General features: G+C 46.0%; 12 non-coding genes across 12 annotated transcripts; all 12 read left to right on the top strand.

Annotated features, from left to right (window-relative positions):
* Positions 1–59: 59 nt before the first annotated feature.
* Positions 60–250, top strand: LOC130321426 (U2 spliceosomal RNA). The gene has a single exon (XR_008867153.1). It is a non-coding gene; the product is annotated as a U2 spliceosomal RNA (small nuclear RNA).
* A 2,107-nt stretch (positions 251–2,357) lies between these two features.
* LOC130321425 (U2 spliceosomal RNA) lies at positions 2,358–2,548 on the top strand. The gene has a single exon (XR_008867152.1). It is a non-coding gene; the product is annotated as a U2 spliceosomal RNA (small nuclear RNA).
* Positions 2,549–4,655: 2,107 nt separating this feature from the next.
* LOC130321424 (U2 spliceosomal RNA) lies at positions 4,656–4,846 on the top strand. Its single transcript, XR_008867151.1, has one exon. It is a non-coding gene; the product is annotated as a U2 spliceosomal RNA (small nuclear RNA).
* A 2,109-nt stretch (positions 4,847–6,955) lies between these two features.
* LOC130321423 (U2 spliceosomal RNA) lies at positions 6,956–7,146 on the top strand. Its single transcript, XR_008867150.1, has one exon. It is a non-coding gene; the product is annotated as a U2 spliceosomal RNA (small nuclear RNA).
* Positions 7,147–9,249: 2,103 nt separating this feature from the next.
* Positions 9,250–9,440, top strand: LOC130321429 (U2 spliceosomal RNA). The gene has a single exon (XR_008867155.1). It is a non-coding gene; the product is annotated as a U2 spliceosomal RNA (small nuclear RNA).
* Positions 9,441–11,553: 2,113 nt separating this feature from the next.
* On the top strand, positions 11,554–11,744 carry LOC130321422 (U2 spliceosomal RNA). Its single transcript, XR_008867149.1, has one exon. It is a non-coding gene; the product is annotated as a U2 spliceosomal RNA (small nuclear RNA).
* Positions 11,745–13,854: 2,110 nt separating this feature from the next.
* LOC130321430 (U2 spliceosomal RNA) lies at positions 13,855–14,043 on the top strand. The gene has a single exon (XR_008867156.1). It is a non-coding gene; the product is annotated as a U2 spliceosomal RNA (small nuclear RNA).
* A 2,109-nt stretch (positions 14,044–16,152) lies between these two features.
* On the top strand, positions 16,153–16,343 carry LOC130321421 (U2 spliceosomal RNA). The gene has a single exon (XR_008867148.1). It is a non-coding gene; the product is annotated as a U2 spliceosomal RNA (small nuclear RNA).
* Positions 16,344–18,451: 2,108 nt separating this feature from the next.
* Positions 18,452–18,642, top strand: LOC130321420 (U2 spliceosomal RNA). The gene has a single exon (XR_008867147.1). It is a non-coding gene; the product is annotated as a U2 spliceosomal RNA (small nuclear RNA).
* Positions 18,643–20,751: 2,109 nt separating this feature from the next.
* LOC130321419 (U2 spliceosomal RNA) lies at positions 20,752–20,942 on the top strand. The gene has a single exon (XR_008867146.1). It is a non-coding gene; the product is annotated as a U2 spliceosomal RNA (small nuclear RNA).
* A 2,107-nt stretch (positions 20,943–23,049) lies between these two features.
* On the top strand, positions 23,050–23,240 carry LOC130321418 (U2 spliceosomal RNA). The gene has a single exon (XR_008867145.1). It is a non-coding gene; the product is annotated as a U2 spliceosomal RNA (small nuclear RNA).
* Positions 23,241–25,347: 2,107 nt separating this feature from the next.
* LOC130321417 (U2 spliceosomal RNA) lies at positions 25,348–25,538 on the top strand. Its single transcript, XR_008867144.1, has one exon. It is a non-coding gene; the product is annotated as a U2 spliceosomal RNA (small nuclear RNA).
* Positions 25,539–27,112: the final 1,574 nt, after the last annotated feature.

Below are 27,112 nucleotides of genomic sequence, written 5' to 3'. Positions count from 1 at the left end.
CAGCAAGCAGTGATAGTGCCCATGAAGGGGACCTTGTTGGGCCCGCCCCTTTCACGGTTATCGCTTCTCGGCCTTTTGGCTAAGATCAAGTGTAGTATCTGTTCTTATCAGTTTAATATCTGATACGTCCCCTATCTGGGGACCATATATTAAATGGATTTTTGAGAACGGGGGCTGATTTCGAAGCTTGCTTCCGTCGCCCTATGCATTGACCCGATATGGCAGTATCTTCGGGTACAGTGCACCACCCCCTTACAGGGTTAAAAAGAAAGATTCCTACTTTCATTGCTACCTGCTTGCTTGCTGGCTAGCCAGCTAGCCAGCCCTGTGGGCCTTGCTGCTGCTGCTTCTGCAGCCAAAAAACAAAAGGTGGTGCTGCTGCTGCTGCTTCTGCTGCTTCTGCTTCTGCTTGTGTCTGGCCGCTGTTGGAGCGTCCAGGCACAGGACTTCTGCTGCTGCTGACTAAATGGCCTCCTTAATTGGATCATTTGAGTAGCCAGCACACCTGTGCAGGTAGGGCATGACATGATAGGCAGCTGCCTTGATAGCGGGTGGGTGCTGAATGTTCCTAATTGACAAAATAAGATTAATGCTTATGAAGAAATATAAAATCTCATCCCTTCCCCAATATCGCGCCACACCCCTACCCCTTAATTCCCTGGTTGAACTTGATGGACATATGTCTTTTTTCGACCGTACTAACTATGTAACTATGTAACATAACATGGGGGGGGGGGGGGGGGTCTCCTGGCTGTTCACACAGGTGTGTCATTGCTGTACATTGACCATGCATTGCTTCTGTGGTATTGCAAAGGCAAAGACAAATGCTTCCAGCCATCCATTGCACTAATGGATTGGTCATCAGCTGGCTGTCTATGTCCCGCATCAATATAGACCAAAGTACAGAGGGTTAGGCTATGCTATTGTGCACCTACCTGATGCATCAGAAGGTGCGAGGCCCTTGCTAAATTCTGTGCACAGACTTTGAGATCTATGCTTTAGACTGTATCTAAACCTGCTCCAACATGGACTGACATTCTGGCCTACTTTCAGCCGATGCGACTTGTCTGTCGCTGAACAGTCGCTTTTTATGTATTCAGCACCTATGTATAATGTTGTAAAAATGCTCTAGAAGCTAAAGTCGCAGAAATGTCGCACATATTTGGCCTGCAACTTTCTGTGCGACAAATTCAGACAGGAAAAATCAGTATAAATCCTTAGAAAATTATCCCCCAGTGTCTCCATCTGCTGGCGGTATTGAATAAGCATTGCTGCACTGATGGGGTATGCATTAGACGAAAAAAAAGAAGAAAAAGAAGAATAATACGCCCAGAAAAGAGGCGAAAAGGAGAAAAACGTAAAAAAACGTGAAAAAAAAGTAAGAGGAAGAGAAGGGAAAAAAAGGTGGAAATGGGTTTAAAAGTGATTTCGGCGGAGAAATATATATATATATATATATATATATATATATATATATATATATACGCGCACACACACACATATATATAAACGTATTCTCCGTTGAGATATTGCAGCCGCTGCTGTGTCCAGGCCCAGGAGCCTTAGCACTGTGCTATGATGTCACTCAATACCACTGACATCACTAGGTGTAAACAACATCTCTCCTTTGCTGTGTATGTGACTATGGAGCTGTTTGGTGATGTCGTCTATTACGGCCTTCATAGAAGCAACAGGAGATTGTTGCATCCATCTAGAACCCTCAGAACTACAGTGCTATGATGTCACTCACTTCCACAGGCCTTGCAGAGTGTAAACAACAACAACCCAGCTTTGTTGTGTATGTAACCATAGGGATTTGTGATGTCACCTAGAACCTTCACAGCAGCGACAGCTTTATGAGGAGCATCAGCACTGCTCTGCCTGAGCAGAACCATCACCGCCATAGGTTGTCAAATAACCCGGATTTAACCCACACAGGTAAGTCCAATGGGGTGCAGGCATGTCCTCTATGCTTACAGCTTCCCGTGGGTGTTGGTTTGATACCGTTTGGGGACAGCCAAGGAGGCATCTGCAGGCAACAAAGGTAGGTGTGTGCTTGTGTGTGTGTTTCCTATGCAGATCCTAAGCCCAGTGTCACATGCAAGTAGGAGGAGTAAGAAGGGTTCCTGGCAAATCCGGGTTATGGATTGCATTTAAAAAGGCCCCGTGGGAGTGCAATGGGCCCCTGTCTTGCTGCTTAGCAATAATGGTATGGGTTTAGGTTCTGCTGTGTGTACTGGTGGTTGACTGCCCCCCAGCCCAGAGTGTGCATGGAAAATTGTCTGGCAGCCTCCCTGACAGCAAGCAGTGATAGTGCCCATGAAGGGGACCTTGTTGGGCCCGCCCCTTTCACGGTTATCGCTTCTCGGCCTTTTGGCTAAGATCAAGTGTAGTATCTGTTCTTATCAGTTTAATATCTGATACGTCCCCTATCTGGGGACCATATATTAAATGGATTTTTGAGAACGGGGGCTGATTTCGAAGCTTGCTTCCGTCGCCCTATGCATTGACCCGATATGGCAGTATCTTCGGGTACAGTGCACCACCCCCTTACAGGGTTAAAAAGAAAGATTCCTACTTTCATTGCTACCTGCTTGCTTGCTGGCTAGCCAGCTAGCCAGCCCTGTGGGCCTTGCTGCTGCTGCTTCTGCAGCCAAAAAACAAAAGGTGGTGCTGCTGCTGCTGCTTCTGCTGCTTCTGCTTCTGCTTGTGTCTGGCCGCTGTTGGAGCGTCCAGGCACAGGACTTCTGCTGCTGCTGACTAAATGGCCTCCTTAATTGGATCATTTGAGTAGCCAGCACACCTGTGCAGGTAGGGCATGACATGATAGGCAGCTGCCTTGATAGCGGGTGGGTGCTGAATGTTCCTAATTGACAAAATAAGATTAATGCTTATGAAGAAATATAAAATCTCATCCCTTCCCCAATATCGCGCCACACCCCTACCCCTTAATTCCCTGGTTGAACTTGATGGACATATGTCTTTTTTCGACCGTACTAACTATGTAACTATGTAACATAACATGGGGGGGGGGGGGGGGGTCTCCTGGCTGTTCACACAGGTGTGTCATTGCTGTACATTGACCATGCATTGCTTCTGTGGTATTGCAAAGGCAAAGACAAATGCTTCCAGCCATCCATTGCACTAATGGATTGGTCATCAGCTGGCTGTCTATGTCCCGCATCAATATAGACCAAAGTACAGAGGGTTAGGCTATGCTATTGTGCACCTACCTGATGCATCAGAAGGTGCGAGGCCCTTGCTAAATTCTGTGCACAGACTTTGAGATCTATGCTTTAGACTGTATCTAAACCTGCTCCAACATGGACTGACATTCTGGCCTACTTTCAGCCGATGCGACTTGTCTGTCGCTGAACAGTCGCTTTTTATGTATTCAGCACCTATGTATAATGTTGTAAAAATGCTCTAGAAGCTAAAGTCGCAGAAATGTCGCACATATTTGGCCTGCAACTTTCTGTGCGACAAATTCAGACAGGAAAAATCAGTATAAATCCTTAGAAAATTATCCCCCAGTGTCTCCATCTGCTGGCGGTATTGAATAAGCATTGCTGCACTGATGGGGTATGCATTAGACGAAAAAAAAGAAGAAAAAGAAGAATAATACGCCCAGAAAAGAGGCGAAAAGGAGAAAAACGTAAAAAAACGTGAAAAAAAAGTAAGAGGAAGAGAAGGGAAAAAAAGGTGGAAATGGGTTTAAAAGTGATTTCGGCGGAGAAATATATATATATATATATATATATATATATATATATATATATATACGCGCACACACACACATATATATAAACGTATTCTCCGTTGAGATATTGCAGCCGCTGCTGTGTCCAGGCCCAGGAGCCTTAGCACTGTGCTATGATGTCACTCAATACCACTGACATCACTAGGTGTAAACAACATCTCTCCTTTGCTGTGTATGTGACTATGGAGCTGTTTGGTGATGTCGTCTATTACGGCCTTCATAGAAGCAACAGGAGATTGTTGCATCCATCTAGAACCCTCAGAACTACAGTGCTATGATGTCACTCACTTCCACAGGCCTTGCAGAGTGTAAACAACAACAACCCAGCTTTGTTGTGTATGTAACCATAGGGATTTGTGATGTCACCTAGAACCTTCACAGCAGCGACAGCTTTATGAGGAGCATCAGCACTGCTCTGCCTGAGCAGAACCATCACCGCCATAGGTTGTCAAATAACCCGGATTTAACCCACACAGGTAAGTCCAATGGGGTGCAGGCATGTCCTCTATGCTTACAGCTTCCCGTGGGTGTTGGTTTGATACCGTTTGGGGACAGCCAAGGAGGCATCTGCAGGCAACAAAGGTAGGTGTGTGCTTGTGTGTGTGTTTCCTATGCAGATCCTAAGCCCAGTGTCACATGCAAGTAGGAGGAGTAAGAAGGGTTCCTGGCAAATCCGGGTTATGGATTGCATTTAAAAAGGCCCCGTGGGAGTGCAATGGGCCCCTGTCTTGCTGCTTAGCAATAATGGTATGGGTTTAGGTTCTGCTGTGTGTACTGGTGGTTGACTGCCCCCCAGCCCAGAGTGTGCATGGAAAATTGTCTGGCAGCCTCCCTGACAGCAAGCAGTGATAGTGCCCATGAAGGGGACCTTGTTGGGCCCGCCCCTTTCACGGTTATCGCTTCTCGGCCTTTTGGCTAAGATCAAGTGTAGTATCTGTTCTTATCAGTTTAATATCTGATACGTCCCCTATCTGGGGACCATATATTAAATGGATTTTTGAGAACGGGGGCTGATTTCGAAGCTTGCTTCCGTCGCCCTATGCATTGACCCGATATGGCAGTATCTTCGGGTACAGTGCACCACCCCCTTACAGGGTTAAAAAGAAAGATTCCTACTTTCATTGCTACCTGCTTGCTTGCTGGCTAGCCAGCTAGCCAGCCCTGTGGGCCTTGCTGCTGCTGCTTCTGCAGCCAAAAAACAAAAGGTGGTGCTGCTGCTGCTGCTTCTGCTGCTTCTGCTTCTGCTTGTGTCTGGCCGCTGTTGGAGCGTCCAGGCACAGGACTTCTGCTGCTGCTGACTAAATGGCCTCCTTAATTGGATCATTTGAGTAGCCAGCACACCTGTGCAGGTAGGGCATGACATGATAGGCAGCTGCCTTGATAGCGGGTGGGTGCTGAATGTTCCTAATTGACAAAATAAGATTAATGCTTATGAAGAAATATAAAATCTCATCCCTTCCCCAATATCGCGCCACACCCCTACCCCTTAATTCCCTGGTTGAACTTGATGGACATATGTCTTTTTTCGACCGTACTAACTATGTAACTATGTAACATAACATGGGGGGGGGGGGGGGGGTCTCCTGGCTGTTCACACAGGTGTGTCATTGCTGTACATTGACCATGCATTGCTTCTGTGGTATTGCAAAGGCAAAGACAAATGCTTCCAGCCATCCATTGCACTAATGGATTGGTCATCAGCTGGCTGTCTATGTCCCGCATCAATATAGACCAAAGTACAGAGGGTTAGGCTATGCTATTGTGCACCTACCTGATGCATCAGAAGGTGCGAGGCCCTTGCTAAATTCTGTGCACAGACTTTGAGATCTATGCTTTAGACTGTATCTAAACCTGCTCCAACATGGACTGACATTCTGGCCTACTTTCAGCCGATGCGACTTGTCTGTCGCTGAACAGTCGCTTTTTATGTATTCAGCACCTATGTATAATGTTGTAAAAATGCTCTAGAAGCTAAAGTCGCAGAAATGTCGCACATATTTGGCCTGCAACTTTCTGTGCGACAAATTCAGACAGGAAAAATCAGTATAAATCCTTAGAAAATTATCCCCCAGTGTCTCCATCTGCTGGCGGTATTGAATAAGCATTGCTGCACTGATGGGGTATGCATTAGACGAAAAAAAAGAAGAAAAAGAAGAATAATACGCCCAGAAAAGAGGCGAAAAGGAGAAAAACGTAAAAAAACGTGAAAAAAAAGTAAGAGGAAGAGAAGGGAAAAAAAGGTGGAAATGGGTTTAAAAGTGATTTCGGCGGAGAAATATATATATATATATATATATATATATATATATATATATATATATACGCGCACACACACACATATATATAAACGTATTCTCCGTTGAGATATTGCAGCCGCTGCTGTGTCCAGGCCCAGGAGCCTTAGCACTGTGCTATGATGTCACTCAATACCACTGACATCACTAGGTGTAAACAACATCTCTCCTTTGCTGTGTATGTGACTATGGAGCTGTTTGGTGATGTCGTCTATTACGGCCTTCATAGAAGCAACAGGAGATTGTTGCATCCATCTAGAACCCTCAGAACTACAGTGCTATGATGTCACTCACTTCCACAGGCCTTGCAGAGTGTAAACAACAACAACCCAGCTTTGTTGTGTATGTAACCATAGGGATTTGTGATGTCACCTAGAACCTTCACAGCAGCGACAGCTTTATGAGGAGCATCAGCACTGCTCTGCCTGAGCAGAACCATCACCGCCATAGGTTGTCAAATAACCCGGATTTAACCCACACAGGTAAGTCCAATGGGGTGCAGGCATGTCCTCTATGCTTACAGCTTCCCGTGGGTGTTGGTTTGATACCGTTTGGGGACAGCCAAGGAGGCATCTGCAGGCAACAAAGGTAGGTGTGTGCTTGTGTGTGTGTTTCCTATGCAGATCCTAAGCCCAGTGTCACATGCAAGTAGGAGGAGTAAGAAGGGTTCCTGGCAAATCCGGGTTATGGATTGCATTTAAAAAGGCCCCGTGGGAGTGCAATGGGCCCCTGTCTTGCTGCTTAGCAATAATGGTATGGGTTTAGGTTCTGCTGTGTGTACTGGTGGTTGACTGCCCCCCAGCCCAGAGTGTGCATGGAAAATTGTCTGGCAGCCTCCCTGACAGCAAGCAGTGATAGTGCCCATGAAGGGGACCTTGTTGGGCCCGCCCCTTTCACGGTTATCGCTTCTCGGCCTTTTGGCTAAGATCAAGTGTAGTATCTGTTCTTATCAGTTTAATATCTGATACGTCCCCTATCTGGGGACCATATATTAAATGGATTTTTGAGAACGGGGGCTGATTTCGAAGCTTGCTTCCGTCGCCCTATGCATTGACCCGATATGGCAGTATCTTCGGGTACAGTGCACCACCCCCTTACAGGGTTAAAAAGAAAGATTCCTACTTTCATTGCTACCTGCTTGCTTGCTGGCTAGCCAGCTAGCCAGCCCTGTGGGCCTTGCTGCTGCTGCTTCTGCAGCCAAAAAACAAAAGGTGGTGCTGCTGCTGCTGCTTCTGCTGCTTCTGCTTCTGCTTGTGTCTGGCCGCTGTTGGAGCGTCCAGGCACAGGACTTCTGCTGCTGCTGACTAAATGGCCTCCTTAATTGGATCATTTGAGTAGCCAGCACACACATGATAGGCAGCTGCCTTGATAGCGGGTGGGTGCTGGAATGTTCCTAATTGACAAAATAAGATTAATGCTTATGAAGAAATATAAAATCTCATCCCCTTCCCCAATATTCGCGCCACACCCCTACCCCTTAATTCCCTGGTTGAACTTGATGGACATATGTCTTTTTTCGACCGTACTAACTATGTAACTATGTAACATAACATGGGGGGGGGGGGGGGGGTACTCCTGGCTGTTCACACAGGTGTGTCATTGCTGTACATTGACCATGCATTGCTTCTGTGGTATTGCAAAGGCAAAGACAAATGCTTCCAGCCATCCATTGCACTAATGGATTGGTCATCAGCTGGCTGTCTATGTCCCGCATCAATATAGACCAAAGTACAGAGGGTTAGGCTATGCTATTGTGCACCTACCTGATGCATCAGAAGGTGCGAGGCCCTTGCTAAATTCTGTGCACAGGACTTTGAGATCTATGCTTTAGACTGTATCTAAACCTGCTCCAACATGGACTGACATTCTGGCCTACTTTCAGCCGATGCGACTTGTCTGTCGCTGAACAGTCGCTTTTTATGTATTCAGCACCTATGTATAATGTTGTAAAAATGCTCTAGAAGCTAAAGTCGCAGAAATGTCGCACATATTTGGCCTGCAACTTTCTGTGCGACAAATTCAGACAGGAAAAATCAGTATAAATCCTTAGAAAATTATCCCCCAGTGTCTCCATCTGCTGGCGGTATTGAATAAGCATTGCTGCACTGATGGGGTATGCATTAGACGAAAAAAAGAAGAAAAAGAAGAATAATACGCCCAGAAAAGAGGCGAAAAGGAGAAAAACGTAAAAAAACGTGAAAAAAAAGTAAGAAGGAAGAGAAGGGAAAAAAAGGTGGAAATGGGTTTAAAAGTGATTTCGGCGGAGAAATATATATATATTAATATATATATATATATTTATATATATATATACGCGCACACACACACATATATATAAACGTATTCTCCGTTGAGATATTGCAGCCGCTGCTGTGTCCAGGCCCAGGAGCCTTAGCACTGTGCTAATGATGTCACTCAATTACCACTGACATCACTAGGTGTAAACAACATCTCTCCTTTGCTGTGTATGTGACTATGGAGCTGTTTGGTGATGTCGTCTATTACGGCCTTCATAGAAGCAACAGGAGATTGTTGCATCCATCTAGAACCCTCAGAACTACAGTGCTATGATGGTCACTCACTTCCACAGGCCTTGCAGAGTGTAAACAACAACAACCCAGCTGTGTTGTGTATGTAACCATAGGGATTTGTGATGTCACCTAGAACCTTCAACAGCAGCGACAGCTTTATGAGGAGCATCAGCACTGCTCTGCCTGAGCAGAACCATCACCGCCATAGGTTGTCAAATACCCGGATTTAACCCACACAGGTAAAGTCCAATGGGGGTGCAGGCATGTCCTCTATGCTTACAGCTTCCCGTGGGTGTTGGTTTGATACCGTTTGGGGACAGCCAAGGAGGCATCTGCAGGCAACAAAGGTAGGGTGTGTGCTTGTGTGTGTGTTTCCTATGCAGATCCTAAGCCCAGTGTCACATGCAAGTAGGAGGAGTAAGAAGGGTTCCTGGCAAATCCGGGTTATGGATTGCATTTAAAAAGGCACCCGTGGGAGTGCAATGGGCCCCTGTCTTGCTGCTTAGCAATAATGGTATGGGTTTAGGTTCTGCTGTGTGTACTGGTGTGGTTGACTGCCCCCCAGCCCAGAGTGTGCATGGAAAATTGTCTGGCAGCCTCCCTGACAGCAAGCAGTGATAGTGCCCATGAAGGGGACCTTGTTGGGCCCGCCCCTTTCACGGTTATCGCTTCTCGGCCTTTTGGCTAAGATCAAGTGTAGTATCTGTTCTTATCAGTTTAATATCTGATACGTCCCCTATCTGGGGGACCATATATTAAATGGATTTTTGAGAACGGGGCTGATTTCGAAGCTTGCTTCCGTCGCCCTATGCATTGACCCGATATGGCAGTATCTTCGGGTACAGTGCACCACCCCTTACAGGGTTAAAAAGAAAGATTCCTACTTTCATTGCTACCTGCTTGCTTGCTGGCTAGCCAGCTAGCCAGCCCTGTGGCCTTTGCTGCTGCTGCTTCTGCAGCCCAAAAAACAAAAGGTGGTGCTGCTGCTGCTGCTTCTGCTGCTTCTGCTTCTGCTTGTGTCTGGCCGCTGTTGGAGCGTCCAGGCACAGGACTTCTGCTGCTGCTGACTAAATGGCCTCCTTAATTGGATCATTGAGTAGCCAGCACACCTGTGCAGGTAGGGCATGACATGATAGGCAGCTGCCTTGATAGCGGGTGGGTGCTGAATGTTCCTAATTGACAAAATAAGATTAATGCTTATGAAGAAATATAAAATCTCATCCCTTCCCCAATATCGCCGCCACACCCCTACCCTTAATTCCCTGGTTGAACTTGATGGACATATGTCTTTTTTCGACCGTACTAACTATGTAACTATGTAACATAACATGGGGGGGGGGGGGGGGGTCTCCTGGCTGTTCACACAGGTGTGTCATTGCTGTACATTGACCATGCATTGCTTCTGTGGTATTGCAAAGGCAAAGACAAATGCTTCCAGCCATCCATTGCACTAATGGATTGGTCATCAGCTGGCTGTCTATGTCCCGCATCAATATAGACCAAAGTACAGAGGGTTAGGCTATGCTATTGTGCACCTACCTGATGCATCAGAAGGTGCGAGGCCCTTGCTAAATTCTGTGCACAGACTTTGAGATCTATGCTTTAGACTGTATCTAAACCTGCTCCAACATGGACTGACATTCTGGCCTACTTTCAGCCGATGCGACTTGTCTGTCGCTGAACAGTCGCTTTTTATGTATTCAGCACCTATGTATAATGTTGTAAAAATGCTCTAGAAGCTAAAGTCGCAGAAATGTCGCACATATTTGGCCTGCAACTTTCTGTGCGACAAATTCAGACAGGAAAATACAGTATAAATCCTTAGAAAATTATCCCCCAGTGTCTCCATCTGCTGGCGGTATTGAATAAGCATTGCTGCACTGATGGGGTATGCATTAGACGAAAAAAAAGAAGAAAAAGAAGAATAATACGCCCAGAAAAGAGGCGAAAAGGAGAAAAACGTAAAAAAACGTGAAAAAAAAAGTAAGAGGAAGAGAAGGGAAAAAAAGGTGGAAATGGGTTTAAAAGTGATTTCGGCGGAGAAATATATATATATATATATATATATATATATATATATATATATATATATACGCGCACACACACACATATATATAAACGTATTCTCCGTTGAGATATTGCAGCCGCTGCTGTGTCCAGGCCCAGGAGCCTTAGCACTGTGCTATGATGTCACTCAATACCACTGACATCACTAGGTGTAAACCAACATCTCTCCTTTGCTGTGTATGTGACTATGGAGCTGTTTGGTGATGTCGTCTATTACGGCCTTCATAGAAGCAACAGGAGATTGTTGCATCCATCTAGAAACCCTCAGAACTACAGTGCTATGATGTCACTCACTTCCACAGGCCTTGCAGAGTGTAAACAACAACAACCCAGCTTTGTTGTGTATGTAACCATAGGGATTTGTGATGTCACCTAGAACCTTCACAGCAGCGACAGCTTTATGAGGAGCATCAGCACTGCTCTGCCTGAGCAGAACCATCACCGCCATAGGTTGTCAAATAACCCGGATTTAACCCACACAGGTAAGTCCAATGGGGTGCAGGCATGTCCTCTATGCTTACAGCTTCCCGTGGGTGTTGGTTTGATACCGTTTGGGGACAGCCAAGGAGGCATCTGCAGGCAACAAAGGTAGGTGTGTGCTTGTGTGTGTGTTTCCTATGCAGATCCTAAGCCCAGTGTCACATGCAAGTAGGAGGAGTAAGAAGGGTTCCTGGCAAATCCGGGTTATGGATTGCATTTAAAAAGGCCCCGTGGGAGTGCAATGGGCCCCTGTCTTGCTGCTTAGCAATAATGGTATGGGTTTAGGTTCTGCTGTGTGTACTGGTGGTTGACTGCCCCCCAGCCCAGAGTGTGCATGGAAAATTGTCTGGCAGCCTCCCTGACAGCAAGCAGTGATAGTGCCCCTGAAGGGGACCTTGTTGGGCCCGCCCCTTTCACGGTTATCGCTTCTCGGCCTTTTGGCTAAGATCAAGTGTAGTATCTGTTCTTATCAGTTTAATATCTGATACGTCCCCTATCTGGGGACCATATATTAAATGGATTTTTGAGAACGGGGGCTGATTTCGAAGCTTGCTTCCGTCGCCCTATGCATTGACCCGATATGGCAGTATCTTCGGGTACAGTGCACCACCCCCTTACAGGGTTAAAAAGAAAGATTCCTACTTTCATTGCTACCTGCTTGCTTGCTGGCTAGCCAGCTAGCCAGCCCTGTGGGCCTTGCTGCTGCTGCTTCTGCAGCCAAAAAACAAAAGGTGGTGCTGCTGCTGCTGCTTCTGCTGCTTCTGCTTCTGCTTGTGTCTGGCCGCTGTTGGAGCGTCCAGGCACAGGACTTCTGCTGCTGCTGACTAAATGGCCTCCTTAATTGGATCATTTGAGTAGCCAGCACACCTGTGCAGGTAGGGCATGACATGATAGGCAGCTGCCTTGATAGCGGGTGGGTGCTGAATGTTCCTAATTGACAAAATAAGATTAATGCTTATGAAGAAATATAAAATCTCATCCCTTCCCCAATATCGCGCCACACCCCTACCCCTTAATTCCCTGGTTGAACTTGATGGACATATGTCTTTTTTCGACCGTACTAACTATGTAACTATGTAACATAACATGGGGGGGGGGGGGGGGGTCTCCTGGCTGTTCACACAGGTGTGTCATTGCTGTACATTGACCATGCATTGCTTCTGTGGTATTGCAAAGGCAAAGACAAATGCTTCCAGCCATCCATTGCACTAATGGATTGGTCATCAGCTGGCTGTCTATGTCCCGCATCAATATAGACCAAAGTACAGAGGGTTAGGCTATGCTATTGTGCACCTACCTGATGCATCAGAAGGTGCGAGGCCCTTGCTAAATTCTGTGCACAGACTTTGAGATCTATGCTTTAGACTGTATCTAAACCTGCTCCAACATGGACTGACATTCTGGCCTACTTTCAGCCGATGCGACTTGTCTGTCGCTGAACAGTCGCTTTTTATGTATTCAGCACCTATGTATAATGTTGTAAAAATGCTCTAGAAGCTAAAGTCGCAGAAATGTCGCACATATTTGGCCTGCAACTTTCTGTGCGACAAATTCAGACAGGAAAAATCAGTATAAATCCTTAGAAAATTATCCCCCAGTGTCTCCATCTGCTGGCGGTATTGAATAAGCATTGCTGCACTGATGGGGTATGCATTAGACGAAAAAAAAGAAGAAAAAGAAGAATAATACGCCCAGAAAAGAGGCGAAAAGGAGAAAAACGTAAAAAAACGTGAAAAAAAAGTAAGAGGAAGAGAAGGGAAAAAAAGGTGGAAATGGGTTTAAAAGTGATTTCGGCGGAGAATATATATATATATATATATATATATATATATATATATATATATATATACGCGCACACACACACATATATATAAACGTATTCTCCGTTGAGATATTGCAGCCGCTGCTGTGTCCAGGCCCAGGAGCCTTAGCACTGTGCTATGATGTCACTCAATACCACTGACATCACTAGGTGTAAACAACATCTCTCCTTTGCTGTGTATGTGACTATGGAGCTGTTTGGTGATGTCGTCTATTACGGCCTTCATAGAAGCAACAGGAGATTGTTGCATCCATCTAGAACCCTCAGAACTACAGTGCTATGATGTCACTCACTTCCACAGGCCTTGCAGAGTGTAAACAACAACAACCCAGCTTTGTTGTGTATGTAACCATAGGGATTTGTGATGTCACCTAGAACCTTCACAGCAGCGACAGCTTTATGAGGAGCATCAGCACTGCTCTGCCTGAGCAGAACCATCACCGCCATAGGTTGTCAAATAACCCGGATTTAACCCACACAGGTAAGTCCAATGGGGTGCAGGCATGTCCTCTATGCTTACAGCTTCCCGTGGGTGTTGGTTTGATACCGTTTGGGGACAGCCAAGGAGGCATCTGCAGGCAACAAAGGTAGGTGTGTGCTTGTGTGTGTGTTTCCTATGCAGATCCTAAGCCCAGTGTCACATGCAAGTAGGAGGAGTAAGAAGGGTTCCTGGCAAATCCGGGTTATGGATTGCATTTAAAAAGGCCCCGTGGGAGTGCAATGGGCCCCTGTCTTGCTGCTTAGCAATAATGGTATGGGTTTAGGTTCTGCTGTGTGTACTGGTGGTTGACTGCCCCCCAGCCCAGAGTGTGCATGGAAAATTGTCTGGCAGCCTCCCTGACAGCAAGCAGTGATAGTGCCCATGAAGGGGACCTTGTTGGGCCCGCCCCTTTCACGGTTATCGCTTCGGCCTTTTGGCTAAGATCAAGTGTAGTATCTGTTCTTATCAGTTTAATATCTGATACGTCCCCTATCTGGGGACCATATATTAAATGGATTTTTGAGAACGGGGGCTGATTTCGAAGCTTGCTTCCGTCGCCCTATGCATTGACCCGATATGGCAGTATCTTCGGGTACAGTGCACCACCCCCTTACAGGGTTAAAAAAGAAAGATTCCTACTTTCATTGCTACCTGCTTGCTTGCTGGCTAGCCAGCTAGCCAGCCCTGTGGGCCTTGCTGCTGCTGCTTCTGCAGCCAAAAAACAAAAGGTGGTGCTGCTGCTGCTGCTTCTGCTGCTTCTGCTTCTGCTTGTGTCTGGCCGCTGTTGGAGCGTCCAGGCACAGGACTTCTGCTGCTGCTGACTAAATGGCCTCCTTAATTGGATCATTTGAGTAGCCAGCACACCTGTGCAGGTAGGGCATGACATGATAGGCAGCTGCCTTGATAGCGGGTGGGTGCTGAATGTTCCTAATTGACAAAATAAGATTAATGCTTATGAAGAAATATAAAATCTCATCCCTTCCCCAATATCGCGCCACACCCCTACCCCTTAATTCCCTGGTTGAACTTGATGGACATATGTCTTTTTTCGACCGTACTAACTATGTAACTATGTAACATAACATGGGGGGGGGGGGGGGGGTCTCCTGGCTGTTCACACAGGTGTGTCATTGCTGTACATTGACCATGCATTGCTTCTGTGGTATTGCAAAGGCAAAGACAAATGCTTCCAGCCATCCATTGCACTAATGATTGGTCATCAGCTGGCTGTCTATGTCCCGCATCAATATAGACCAAAGTACAGAGGGTTAGGCCTATGCTATTGTGCACCTACCTGATGCATCAGAAGGTGCGAGGCCCTTGCTAAATTCTGTGCACAGACTTTGAGATCTATGCTTTAGACTGTATCTAAACCTGCTCCAACATGGACTGACATTCTGGCCTACTTTCAGCCGATGCGACTTGTCTGTCGCTGAACAGTCGCTTTTTATGTATTCAGCACCTATGTATAATGTTTGTAAAAATGCTCTAGAAGCTAAAGTCGCAGAAATGTCGCACATATTTGGCCCTGCAACTTTCTGTGCGACAAATTCAGACAGGAAAAATCAGTATAAATCCTTAGAAAATTATCCCCAGTGTCTCCATCTGCTGGCGGTATTGAATAAGCATTGCTGCACTGATGGGGTATGCATTAGACGAAAAAAAAGAAGAAAAAGAAGAATAATACGCCCAGAAAAGAGGCGAAAAGGAGAAAAACGTAAAAAAACGTGAAAAAAAAGTAAGAGGAAGAGAAGGGAAAAAAAGGTGGAAATGGGTTTAAAAGTGATTTCGGCGGAGAAATATATATATATATATATATATATATATATATATATATATATATACGCGCACACACACACATATATATAAACGTATTCTCCGTTGAGATATTGCAGCCGCTGCTGTGTCCAGGCCCAGGAGCCTTAGCACTGTGCTATGATGTCACTCAATACCACTGACATCACTAGGTGTAAACAACATCTCTCCTTTGCTGTGTATGTGACTATGGAGCTGTTTGGTGATGTCGTCTATTACGGCCTTCATAGAAGCAACAGGAGATTGTTGCATCCATCTAGAACCCTCAGAACTACAGTGCTATGATGTCACTCACTTCCACAGGCCTTGCAGAGTGTAAACAACAACAACCCAGCTTTGTTGTGTATGTAACCATAGGGATTTGTGATGTCACCTAGAACCTTCACAGCAGCGACAGCTTTATGAGGAGCATCAGCACTGCTCTGCCTGAGCAGAACCATCACCGCCATAGGTTGTCAAATAACCCGGATTTAACCCACACAGGTAAGTCCAATGGGGTGCAGGCATGTCCTCTATGCTTACAGCTTCCCGTGGGTGTTGGTTTGATACCGTTTGGGGACAGCCAAGGAGGCATCTGCAGGCAACAAAGGTAGGTGTGTGCTTGTGTGTGTGTTTCCTATGCAGATCCTAAGCCCAGTGTCACATGCAAGTAGGAGGAGTAAGAAGGGTTCCTGGCAAATCCGGGTTATGGATTGCATTTAAAAAGGCCCCGTGGGAGTGCAATGGGCCCCTGTCTTGCTGCTTAGCAATAATGGTATGGGTTTAGGTTCTGCTGTGTGTACTGGTGGTTGACTGCCCCCCAGCCCAGAGTGTGCATGGAAAATTGTCTGGCAGCCTCCCTGACAGCAAGCAGTGATAGTGCCCATGAAGGGGACCTTGTTGGGCCCGCCCCTTTCACGGTTATCGCTTCTCGGCCTTTTGGCTAAGATCAAGTGTAGTATCTGTTCTTATCAGTTTAATATCTGATACGTCCCCTATCTGGGGACCATATATTAAATGGATTTTTGAGAACGGGGGCTGATTTCGAAGCTTGCTTCCGTCGCCCTATGCATTGACCCGATATGGCAGTATCTTCGGGTACAGTGCACCACCCCCTTACAGGGTTAAAAAGAAAGATTCCTACTTTCATTGCTACCTGCTTGCTTGCTGGCTAGCCAGCTAGCCAGCCCTGTGGGCCTTGCTGCTGCTGCTTCTGCAGCCAAAAAACAAAAGGTGGTGCTGCTGCTGCTGCTTCTGCTGCTTCTGCTTCTGCTTGTGTCTGGCCGCTGTTGGAGCGTCCAGGCACAGGACTTCTGCTGCTGCTGACTAAATGGCCTCCTTAATTGGATCATTTGAGTAGCCAGCACACCTGTGCAGGTAGGGCATGACATGATAGGCAGCTGCCTTGATAGCGGGTGGGTGCTGAATGTTCCTAATTGACAAAATAAGATTAATGCTTATGAAGAAATATAAAATCTCATCCCTTCCCCAATATCGCGCCACACCCCTACCCCTTAATTCCCTGGTTGAACTTGATGGACATATGTCTTTTTTCGACCGTACTAACTATGTAACTATGTAACATAACATGGGGGGGGGGGGGGGGGGTCTCCTGGCTGTTCACACAGGTGTGTCATTGCTGTACATTGACCATGCATTGCTTCTGTGGTATTGCAAAGGCAAAGACAAATGCTTCCAGCCATCCATTGCACTAATGGATTGGTCATCAGCTGGCTGTCTATGTCCCGCATCAATATAGACCAAAGTACAGAGGGTTAGGCTATGCTATTGTGCACCTACCTGATGCATCAGAAGGTGCGAGGCCCTTGCTAAATTCTGTGCACAGACTTTGAGATCTATGCTTTAGACTGTATCTAAACCTGCTCCAACATGGACTGACATTCTGGCCTACTTTCAGCCGATGCGACTTGTCTGTCGCTGAACAGTCGCTTTTTATGTATTCAGCACCTATGTATAATGTTGTAAAAATGCTCTAGAAGCTAAAGTCGCAGAAATGTCGCACATATTTGGCCTGCAACTTTCTGTGCGACAAATTCAGACAGGAAAAATCAGTATAAATCCTTAGAAAATTATCCCCCAGTGTCTCCATCTGCTGGCGGTATTGAATAAGCATTGCTGCACTGATGGGGTATGCATTAGACGAAAAAAAAGAAGAAAAAGAAGAATAATACGCCCAGAAAAGAGGCGAAAAGGAGAAAAACGTAAAAAAACGTGAAAAAAAAGTAAGAGGAAGAGAAGGGAAAAAAAGGTGGAAATGGGTTTAAAAGTGATTTCGGCGGAGAAATATATATATATATATATATATATATATATATATATATATATATACGCGCACACACACACATATATATAAACGTATTCTCCGTTGAGATATTGCAGCCGCTGCTGTGTCCAGGCCCAGGAGCCTTAGCACTGTGCTATGATGTCACTCAATACCACTGACATCACTAGGTGTAAACAACATCTCTCCTTTGCTGTGTATGTGACTATGGAGCTGTTTGGTGATGTCGTCTATTACGGCCTTCATAGAAGCAACAGGAGATTGTTGCATCCATCTAGAACCCTCAGAACTACAGTGCTATGATGTCACTCACTTCCACAGGCCTTGCAGAGTGTAAACAACAACAACCCAGCTTTGTTGTGTATGTAACCATAGGGATTTGTGATGTCACCTAGAACCTTCACAGCAGCGACAGCTTTATGAGGAGCATCAGCACTGCTCTGCCTGAGCAGAACCATCACCGCCATAGGTTGTCAAATAACCCGGATTTAACCCACACAGGTAAGTCCAATGGGGTGCAGGCATGTCCTCTATGCTTACAGCTTCCCGTGGGTGTTGGTTTGATACCGTTTGGGGACAGCCAAGGAGGCATCTGCAGGCAACAAAGGTAGGTGTGTGCTTGTGTGTGTGTTTCCTATGCAGATCCTAAGCCCAGTGTCACATGCAAGTAGGAGGAGTAAGAAGGGTTCCTGGCAAATCCGGGTTATGGATTGCATTTAAAAAGGCCCCGTGGGAGTGCAATGGGCCCCTGTCTTGCTGCTTAGCAATAATGGTATGGGTTTAGGTTCTGCTGTGTGTACTGGTGGTTGACTGCCCCCCAGCCCAGAGTGTGCATGGAAAATTGTCTGGCAGCCTCCCTGACAGCAAGCAGTGATAGTGCCCATGAAGGGGACCTTGTTGGGCCCGCCCCTTTCACGGTTATCGCTTCTCGGCCTTTTGGCTAAGATCAAGTGTAGTATCTGTTCTTATCAGTTTAATATCTGATACGTCCCCTATCTGGGGACCATATATTAAATGGATTTTTGAGAACGGGGGCTGATTTCGAAGCTTGCTTCCGTCGCCCTATGCATTGACCCGATATGGCAGTATCTTCGGGTACAGTGCACCACCCCCTTACAGGGTTAAAAAGAAAGATTCCTACTTTCATTGCTACCTGCTTGCTTGCTGGCTAGCCAGCTAGCCAGCCCTGTGGGCCTTGCTGCTGCTGCTTCTGCAGCCAAAAAACAAAAGGTGGTGCTGCTGCTGCTGCTTCTGCTGCTTCTGCTTCTGCTTGTGTCTGGCCGCTGTTGGAGCGTCCAGGCACAGGACTTCTGCTGCTGCTGACTAAATGGCCTCCTTAATTGGATCATTTGAGTAGCCAGCACACCTGTGCAGGTAGGGCATGACATGATAGGCAGCTGCCTTGATAGCGGGTGGGTGCTGAATGTTCCTAATTGACAAAATAAGATTAATGCTTATGAAGAAATATAAAATCTCATCCCTTCCCCAATATCGCGCCACACCCCTACCCCTTAATTCCCTGGTTGAACTTGATGGACATATGTCTTTTTTCGACCGTACTAACTATGTAACTATGTAACATAACATGGGGGGGGGGGGGGGGGTCTCCTGGCTGTTCACACAGGTGTGTCATTGCTGTACATTGACCATGCATTGCTTCTGTGGTATTGCAAAGGCAAAGACAAATGCTTCCAGCCATCCATTGCACTAATGGATTGGTCATCAGCTGGCTGTCTATGTCCCGCATCAATATAGACCAAAGTACAGAGGGTTAGGCTATGCTATTGTGCACCTACCTGATGCATCAGAAGGTGCGAGGCCCTTGCTAAATTCTGTGCACAGACTTTGAGATCTATGCTTTAGACTGTATCTAAACCTGCTCCAACATGGACTGACATTCTGGCCTACTTTCAGCCGATGCGACTTGTCTGTCGCTGAACAGTCGCTTTTTATGTATTCAGCACCTATGTATAATGTTGTAAAAATGCTCTAGAAGCTAAAGTCGCAGAAATGTCGCACATATTTGGCCTGCAACTTTCTGTGCGACAAATTCAGACAGGAAAAATCAGTATAAATCCTTAGAAAATTATCCCCCAGTGTCTCCATCTGCTGGCGGTATTGAATAAGCATTGCTGCACTGATGGGGTATGCATTAGACGAAAAAAAAGAAGAAAAAGAAGAATAATACGCCCAGAAAAGAGGCGAAAAGGAGAAAAACGTAAAAAAACGTGAAAAAAAAGTAAGAGGAAGAGAAGGGAAAAAAAGGTGGAAATGGGTTTAAAAGTGATTTCGGCGGAGAAATATATATATATATATATATATATATATATATATATATATATATATACGCGCACACACACACATATATATAAACGTATTCTCCGTTGAGATATTGCAGCCGCTGCTGTGTCCAGGCCCAGGAGCCTTAGCACTGTGCTATGATGTCACTCAATACCACTGACATCACTAGGTGTAAACAACATCTCTCCTTTGCTGTGTATGTGACTATGGAGCTGTTTGGTGATGTCGTCTATTACGGCCTTCATAGAAGCAACAGGAGATTGTTGCATCCATCTAGAACCCTCAGAACTACAGTGCTATGATGTCACTCACTTCCACAGGCCTTGCAGAGTGTAAACAACAACAACCCAGCTTTGTTGTGTATGTAACCATAGGGATTTGTGATGTCACCTAGAACCTTCACAGCAGCGACAGCTTTATGAGGAGCATCAGCACTGCTCTGCCTGAGCAGAACCATCACCGCCATAGGTTGTCAAATAACCCGGATTTAACCCACACAGGTAAGTCCAATGGGGTGCAGGCATGTCCTCTATGCTTACAGCTTCCCGTGGGTGTTGGTTTGATACCGTTTGGGGACAGCCAAGGAGGCATCTGCAGGCAACAAAGGTAGGTGTGTGCTTGTGTGTGTGTTTCCTATGCAGATCCTAAGCCCAGTGTCACATGCAAGTAGGAGGAGTAAGAAGGGTTCCTGGCAAATCCGGGTTATGGATTGCATTTAAAAAGGCCCCGTGGGAGTGCAATGGGCCCCTGTCTTGCTGCTTAGCAATAATGGTATGGGTTTAGGTTCTGCTGTGTGTACTGGTGGTTGACTGCCCCCCAGCCCAGAGTGTGCATGGAAAATTGTCTGGCAGCCTCCCTGACAGCAAGCAGTGATAGTGCCCATGAAGGGGACCTTGTTGGGCCCGCCCCTTTCACGGTTATCGCTTCTCGGCCTTTTGGCTAAGATCAAGTGTAGTATCTGTTCTTATCAGTTTAATATCTGATACGTCCCCTATCTGGGGACCATATATTAAATGGATTTTTGAGAACGGGGGCTGATTTCGAAGCTTGCTTCCGTCGCCCTATGCATTGACCCGATATGGCAGTATCTTCGGGTACAGTGCACCACCCCCTTACAGGGTTAAAAAGAAAGATTCCTACTTTCATTGCTACCTGCTTGCTTGCTGGCTAGCCAGCTAGCCAGCCCTGTGGGCCTTGCTGCTGCTGCTTCTGCAGCCAAAAAACAAAAGGTGGTGCTGCTGCTGCTGCTTCTGCTGCTTCTGCTTCTGCTTGTGTCTGGCCGCTGTTGGAGCGTCCAGGCACAGGACTTCTGCTGCTGCTGACTAAATGGCCTCCTTAATTGGATCATTTGAGTAGCCAGCACACCTGTGCAGGTAGGGCATGACATGATAGGCAGCTGCCTTGATAGCGGGTGGGTGCTGAATGTTCCTAATTGACAAAATAAGATTAATGCTTATGAAGAAATATAAAATCTCATCCCTTCCCCAATATCGCGCCACACCCCTACCCCTTAATTCCCTGGTTGAACTTGATGGACATATGTCTTTTTTCGACCGTACTAACTATGTAACTATGTAACATAACATGGGGGGGGGGGGGGGGGTCTCCTGGCTGTTCACACAGGTGTGTCATTGCTGTACATTGACCATGCATTGCTTCTGTGGTATTGCAAAGGCAAAGACAAATGCTTCCAGCCATCCATTGCACTAATGGATTGGTCATCAGCTGGCTGTCTATGTCCCGCATCAATATAGACCAAAGTACAGAGGGTTAGGCTATGCTATTGTGCACCTACCTGATGCATCAGAAGGTGCGAGGCCCTTGCTAAATTCTGTGCACAGACTTTGAGATCTATGCTTTAGACTGTATCTAAACCTGCTCCAACATGGACTGACATTCTGGCCTACTTTCAGCCGATGCGACTTGTCTGTCGCTGAACAGTCGCTTTTTATGTATTCAGCACCTATGTATAATGTTGTAAAAATGCTCTAGAAGCTAAAGTCGCAGAAATGTCGCACATATTTGGCCTGCAACTTTCTGTGCGACAAATTCAGACAGGAAAAATCAGTATAAATCCTTAGAAAATTATCCCCCAGTGTCTCCATCTGCTGGCGGTATTGAATAAGCATTGCTGCACTGATGGGGTATGCATTAGACGAAAAAAAAGAAGAAAAAGAAGAATAATACGCCCAGAAAAGAGGCGAAAAGGAGAAAAACGTAAAAAAACGTGAAAAAAAAGTAAGAGGAAGAGAAGGGAAAAAAAGGTGGAAATGGGTTTAAAAGTGATTTCGGCGGAGAAATATATATATATATATATATATATATATATATATATATATATATACGCGCACACACACACATATATATAAACGTATTCTCCGTTGAGATATTGCAGCCGCTGCTGTGTCCAGGCCCAGGAGCCTTAGCACTGTGCTATGATGTCACTCAATACCACTGACATCACTAGGTGTAAACAACATCTCTCCTTTGCTGTGTATGTGACTATGGAGCTGTTTGGTGATGTCGTCTATTACGGCCTTCATAGAAGCAACAGGAGATTGTTGCATCCATCTAGAACCCTCAGAACTACAGTGCTATGATGTCACTCACTTCCACAGGCCTTGCAGAGTGTAAACAACAACAACCCAGCTTTGTTGTGTATGTAACCATAGGGATTTGTGATGTCACCTAGAACCTTCACAGCAGCGACAGCTTTATGAGGAGCATCAGCACTGCTCTGCCTGAGCAGAACCATCACCGCCATAGGTTGTCAAATAACCCGGATTTAACCCACACAGGTAAGTCCAATGGGGTGCAGGCATGTCCTCTATGCTTACAGCTTCCCGTGGGTGTTGGTTTGATACCGTTTGGGGACAGCCAAGGAGGCATCTGCAGGCAACAAAGGTAGGTGTGTGCTTGTGTGTGTGTTTCCTATGCAGATCCTAAGCCCAGTGTCACATGCAAGTAGGAGGAGTAAGAAGGGTTCCTGGCAAATCCGGGTTATGGATTGCATTTAAAAAGGCCCCGTGGGAGTGCAATGGGCCCCTGTCTTGCTGCTTAGCAATAATGGTATGGGTTTAGGTTCTGCTGTGTGTACTGGTGGTTGACTGCCCCCCAGCCCAGAGTGTGCATGGAAAATTGTCTGGCAGCCTCCCTGACAGCAAGCAGTGATAGTGCCCATGAAGGGGACCTTGTTGGGCCCGCCCCTTTCACGGTTATCGCTTCTCGGCCTTTTGGCTAAGATCAAGTGTAGTATCTGTTCTTATCAGTTTAATATCTGATACGTCCCCTATCTGGGGACCATATATTAAATGGATTTTTGAGAACGGGGGCTGATTTCGAAGCTTGCTTCCGTCGCCCTATGCATTGACCCGATATGGCAGTATCTTCGGGTACAGTGCACCACCCCCTTACAGGGTTAAAAAGAAAGATTCCTACTTTCATTGCTACCTGCTTGCTTGCTGGCTAGCCAGCTAGCCAGCCCTGTGGGCCTTGCTGCTGCTGCTTCTGCAGCCAAAAAACAAAAGGTGGTGCTGCTGCTGCTGCTTCTGCTGCTTCTGCTTCTGCTTGTGTCTGGCCGCTGTTGGAGCGTCCAGGCACAGGACTTCTGCTGCTGCTGACTAAATGGCCTCCTTAATTGGATCATTTGAGTAGCCAGCACACCTGTGCAGGTAGGGCATGACATGATAGGCAGCTGCCTTGATAGCGGGTGGGTGCTGAATGTTCCTAATTGACAAAATAAGATTAATGCTTATGAAGAAATATAAAATCTCATCCCTTCCCCAATATCGCGCCACACCCCTACCCCTTAATTCCCTGGTTGAACTTGATGGACATATGTCTTTTTTCGACCGTACTAACTATGTAACTATGTAACATAACATGGGGGGGGGGGGGGGGGTCTCCTGGCTGTTCACACAGGTGTGTCATTGCTGTACATTGACCATGCATTGCTTCTGTGGTATTGCAAAGGCAAAGACAAATGCTTCCAGCCATCCATTGCACTAATGGATTGGTCATCAGCTGGCTGTCTATGTCCCGCATCAATATAGACCAAAGTACAGAGGGTTAGGCTATGCTATTGTGCACCTACCTGATGCATCAGAAGGTGCGAGGCCCTTGCTAAATTCTGTGCACAGACTTTGAGATCTATGCTTTAGACTGTATCTAAACCTGCTCCAACATGGACTGACATTCTGGCCTACTTTCAGCCGATGCGACTTGTCTGTCGCTGAACAGTCGCTTTTTATGTATTCAGCACCTATGTATAATGTTGTAAAAATGCTCTAGAAGCTAAAGTCGCAGAAATGTCGCACATATTTGGCCTGCAACTTTCTGTGCGACAAATTCAGACAGGAAAAATCAGTATAAATCCTTAGAAAATTATCCCCCAGTGTCTCCATCTGCTGGCGGTATTGAATAAGCATTGCTGCACTGATGGGGTATGCATTAGACGAAAAAAAAGAAGAAAAAGAAGAATAATACGCCCAGAAAAGAGGCGAAAAGGAGAAAAACGTAAAAAAACGTGAAAAAAAAGTAAGAGGAAGAGAAGGGAAAAAAAGGTGGAAATGGGTTTAAAAGTGATTTCGGCGGAGAAATATATATATATATATATATATATATATATATATATATATATATACGCGCACACACACACATATATATAAACGTATTCTCCGTTGAGATATTGCAGCCGCTGCTGTGTCCAGGCCCAGGAGCCTTAGCACTGTGCTATGATGTCACTCAATACCACTGACATCACTAGGTGTAAACAACATCTCTCCTTTGCTGTGTATGTGACTATGGAGCTGTTTGGTGATGTCGTCTATTACGGCCTTCATAGAAGCAACAGGAGATTGTTGCATCCATCTAGAACCCTCAGAACTACAGTGCTATGATGTCACTCACTTCCACAGGCCTTGCAGAGTGTAAACAACAACAACCCAGCTTTGTTGTGTATGTAACCATAGGGATTTGTGATGTCACCTAGAACCTTCACAGCAGCGACAGCTTTATGAGGAGCATCAGCACTGCTCTGCCTGAGCAGAACCATCACCGCCATAGGTTGTCAAATAACCCGGATTTAACCCACACAGGTAAGTCCAATGGGGTGCAGGCATGTCCTCTATGCTTACAGCTTCCCGTGGGTGTTGGTTTGATACCGTTTGGGGACAGCCAAGGAGGCATCTGCAGGCAACAAAGGTAGGTGTGTGCTTGTGTGTGTGTTTCCTATGCAGATCCTAAGCCCAGTGTCACATGCAAGTAGGAGGAGTAAGAAGGGTTCCTGGCAAATCCGGGTTATGGATTGCATTTAAAAAGGCCCCGTGGGAGTGCAATGGGCCCCTGTCTTGCTGCTTAGCAATAATGGTATGGGTTTAGGTTCTGCTGTGTGTACTGGTGGTTGACTGCCCCCCAGCCCAGAGTGTGCATGGAAAATTGTCTGGCAGCCTCCCTGACAGCAAGCAGTGATAGTGCCCATGAAGGGGACCTTGTTGGGCCCGCCCCTTTCACGGTTATCGCTTCTCGGCCTTTTGGCTAAGATCAAGTGTAGTATCTGTTCTTATCAGTTTAATATCTGATACGTCCCCTATCTGGGGACCATATATTAAATGGATTTTTGAGAACGGGGGCTGATTTCGAAGCTTGCTTCCGTCGCCCTATGCATTGACCCGATATGGCAGTATCTTCGGGTACAGTGCACCACCCCCTTACAGGGTTAAAAAGAAAGATTCCTACTTTCATTGCTACCTGCTTGCTTGCTGGCTAGCCAGCTAGCCAGCCCTGTGGGCCTTGCTGCTGCTGCTTCTGCAGCCAAAAAACAAAAGGTGGTGCTGCTGCTGCTGCTTCTGCTGCTTCTGCTTCTGCTTGTGTCTGGCCGCTGTTGGAGCGTCCAGGCACAGGACTTCTGCTGCTGCTGACTAAATGGCCTCCTTAATTGGATCATTTGAGTAGCCAGCACACCTGTGCAGGTAGGGCATGACATGATAGGCAGCTGCCTTGATAGCGGGTGGGTGCTGAATGTTCCTAATTGACAAAATAAGATTAATGCTTATGAAGAAATATAAAATCTCATCCCTTCCCCAATATCGCGCCACACCCCTACCCCTTAATTCCCTGGTTGAACTTGATGGACATATGTCTTTTTTCGACCGTACTAACTATGTAACTATGTAACATAACATGGGGGGGGGGGGGGGGGTCTCCTGGCTGTTCACACAGGTGTGTCATTGCTGTACATTGACCATGCATTGCTTCTGTGGTATTGCAAAGGCAAAGACAAATGCTTCCAGCCATCCATTGCACTAATGGATTGGTCATCAGCTGGCTGTCTATGTCCCGCATCAATATAGACCAAAGTACAGAGGGTTAGGCTATGCTATTGTGCACCTACCTGATGCATCAGAAGGTGCGAGGCCCTTGCTAAATTCTGTGCACAGACTTTGAGATCTATGCTTTAGACTGTATCTAAACCTGCTCCAACATGGACTGACATTCTGGCCTACTTTCAGCCGATGCGACTTGTCTGTCGCTGAACAGTCGCTTTTTATGTATTCAGCACCTATGTATAATGTTGTAAAAATGCTCTAGAAGCTAAAGTCGCAGAAATGTCGCACATATTTGGCCTGCAACTTTCTGTGCGACAAATTCAGACAGGAAAAATCAGTATAAATCCTTAGAAAATTATCCCCCAGTGTCTCCATCTGCTGGCGGTATTGAATAAGCATTGCTGCACTGATGGGGTATGCATTAGACGAAAAAAAAGAAGAAAAAGAAGAATAATACGCCCAGAAAAGAGGCGAAAAGGAGAAAAACGTAAAAAAACGTGAAAAAAAAGTAAGAGGAAGAGAAGGGAAAAAAAGGTGGAAATGGGTTTAAAAGTGATTTCGGCGGAGAAATATATATATATATATATATATATATATATATATATATATATATATACGCGCACACACACACATATATATAAACGTATTCTCCGTTGAGATATTGCAGCCGCTGCTGTGTCCAGGCCCAGGAGCCTTAGCACTGTGCTATGATGTCACTCAATACCACTGACATCACTAGGTGTAAACAACATCTCTCCTTTGCTGTGTATGTGACTATGGAGCTGTTTGGTGATGTCGTCTATTACGGCCTTCATAGAAGCAACAGGAGATTGTTGCATCCATCTAGAACCCTCAGAACTACAGTGCTATGATGTCACTCACTTCCACAGGCCTTGCAGAGTGTAAACAACAACAACCCAGCTTTGTTGTGTATGTAACCATAGGGATTTGTGA

Source organism: Hyla sarda, unplaced genomic scaffold, assembly GCF_029499605.1.
Source record: "Hyla sarda isolate aHylSar1 unplaced genomic scaffold, aHylSar1.hap1 scaffold_2262, whole genome shotgun sequence".
NCBI classification, from domain to species: Eukaryota; Metazoa; Chordata; class Amphibia; order Anura; family Hylidae; genus Hyla; species Hyla sarda.
This window is presented reverse-complemented; position numbering and strand designations above follow the sequence as displayed.